This window comes from Glycine max, chromosome 17, assembly GCF_000004515.6.
Source record: "Glycine max cultivar Williams 82 chromosome 17, Glycine_max_v4.0, whole genome shotgun sequence".
Lineage (NCBI taxonomy): Eukaryota > Viridiplantae > Streptophyta > Magnoliopsida > Fabales > Fabaceae > Glycine > Glycine max.
This window is the reverse complement of record NC_038253.2, coordinates 333077-336070: the sequence shown is the minus strand read 5'-3', so window position 1 is coordinate 336070 and position 2994 is coordinate 333077.

Genomic DNA, 2994 nt, shown 5'->3' with positions numbered 1-2994 from the left:
AGCGAAACTACATAATATTTCTAGCTATATATATATATGCATTTTTTCAAATTATGTTATATCTTAATAGCAATTTATTTGTATATGTGTTCAAAAAGATGTCAGACAAATTATATGGTTAATATAACTATATGTTTTAAATTTTTGGTTTTGTTTTATCCTGATTACTTTAAAAAAAATTGTTAGCAAATATCTATGAATTAATATCCATGAACATATATAAAATTTATCGATAATTAACCACTTAATGAGTATCCTTATGAGTATGGGATGGGTAAGCAACAAGTGTTCTTCCAACAGAGTGAGTATAAACAAATTTTCATCCAATGGGTGGTGATGAGGGTTTTTTACTTGGGTATGTCTCACCCCATTATCATATCTAAGTATGATCATTATGAGAAATAAAACAGTACTTCCTCTAAATGTTTAATGCAAATGTATATTCAAAGCTCAGACTTAATATGTATACAAATTTTGTAAAGTTAATTAGATACGGTTGGTAAAAAAAAGTAGTTAATTTTTAGATACCGTGGAATAATGAATGTGAATACTTCTCGAAGCAAGGATTTGAACAAAAGTTCATCATGCTATAAAAAATTACTCTTCCACTAAACTTAAAAACTTAAAGCCCTAATGGTAAAGATCCATGAAACCCGGCCACTATTGGACGCATGAGGGAGACCAATTGAAAGATCTGCATTGCATAAGATCCATTTAACTTAATTTTGTGCGTTCAAGCTCACGCGCTCTCGTTTTTTTTTTTTTTTGTTGTATGTATAATGCTAAATTGTAAATATATTATTCCCAAGAAAATAAAGAAACCTAATTAGATAGTAGCCAAATATATTTTAATTAAGTTTTTTTAAGAATTCTATTTCTAAAAATCTTATTATTAAAAAATAATTTAATTAGATATAAAATATTTTTTATGCCAAATGTCATCTAAAATTAATTATTTTCACTTATTAGTAAGTTAAAAATCTCAAAAGGAGCAATATTTTTTTTCTTCCATCAAACATAAAAAAAAAACTTTAAACCTTTTGTCTTTTTTTAAAATAAAAAAAAAGGTTATTAACTTTCCTTCTTACATCTAAAAGTTACTTTTAAAAAAATGTATGAAACCACATACATCAAAAAGGAAGGGAACAAACACTCCTCGAACATATATGACCATATTAAGAGATTTTTATAATAAAAAATAACATAAACAAAAAAGAAACAGTGACCTTAGTTCAAGTACAAGATATGTTGAAGACAATATCGATCATAGCAAGACTCTTTTAGCTGACTTAACTTAAATCAGACCAATGACAAATGGATAATGGATAATGGATAATGGATGTGCGTTCTTCCACGAAGGGATTGGTTGGACGGTTGAATAACTCAAACACCTTATAGATATATTATATATATGAGACAAACTATTCCTTTATGGTCGGTGATTGGCCAAAGCCATCTTGTCCTTCTTCGTGACCTAGCTAAACATGCTGTCACATTGCTGACAGTGATCTTTACTATATATGTGCACTTTATTATGGGAAAAATTGAAAAATTTATAGAAATACTAATATTTAAAAAATACAGATTTTTTTAAAATTATTTAACAAGCAAATAAATTTGAGTTATAAATTATCGTAAAAGTACAATAGTGTGGTGTGGATTTGGTACATAAATTTTTGGCATTAGCTAGCCAATTAGTGATCGATCTGTGGAGTGAGTGTGATTAATATTCCATGAGTCACATGTGTGTGATGAAGGGAGTGTCGACGACCGCCAAAATGGTCCAAGCCACGAGCTTCTTGAGGGTTTGTGTAACCATTTAATGAGGCACTCACAACTAGCCAAATGGGACCCTTTCAATTATATTTGTGCTACAATACAATACTACTAGGACTATTAATCCAACTTCACTCTTCCACTCTTTTCGAAAATCCAAAATAGGGAATATTTGTGTCATTATTAACATCCAATTGCATCATCCTTCAGCACAAGATATTTTAGCAGATAACGAGGTCTGCCTTTTATACTCATATGCATGCATATGCTTACTCCTTTCTTGCGACCTGGATTTCGATTTCCTACCCCCTGCCTATTTAGAAACCTTTTCGCTTTACCATAAACCAACATTATTGACCTTTTTGCCTCCCTTCATGCGTACTAATTAACAGTTGAATAAGTATATAGACAAATTATTAAAAATATTTCAAGGGATATTAGTCTCTGTTAATTTCTTTTAAACATTGATAAACATAATTTTATGTCATTAAACATGATTGAATTAATTCCAAAATGCATTTTTTTAATATTAAAACGTGTTCATAATATGAAAAATCAATTTTAACCAACCTGAAACCAAATGCATATATATACCTGCCTATCAATTGTAATCTTTAGAATGACCTAGTGTTTTCAACCATGTTATTTTATCATCAAAAGAGTGTTTCATCATCTTCTCGTTGCAACCTGTAAGAATCAATCTTCATAGGGTGTGCGCGCACACACACTCTATCACATTAGTCTTTTAAATTAGTTAATAATTAAAGGAGAAAAATGCAACTTATTAAATAATAATATATGTAAATACTAAAAATACAATGAATGACTAAGTTTAGAGATTTAGATGAAACAAATAAAAAAATCATAAATTTATTTGAAATTTCCTAAATTTCAGGAATTAATACAACACAATACATTTTCAGAAACAATGGTTTCTGAAAATACCTATATATACTATTACAATTGTTTGACTACCAAAGAGCTGCCTTTCATGTCAAAAGAAGAAATTAGTAGAAAAGTTGGGGGAAATACAATGTCAGTTTGAAAGGAATCATATTACAGTACTGGCAGGCAGGGTAGCCTATTGTTTACTTTCCATTAGAATGTGTAATTAGTGATTAAAATTAGTTAATTTGAATCTTTGAAGGAGGCGATCATTTAATACCTGGTCGGTCAATATCCCCACTAAGTTCTGCATATTAGCCTCGGCAAATCTAA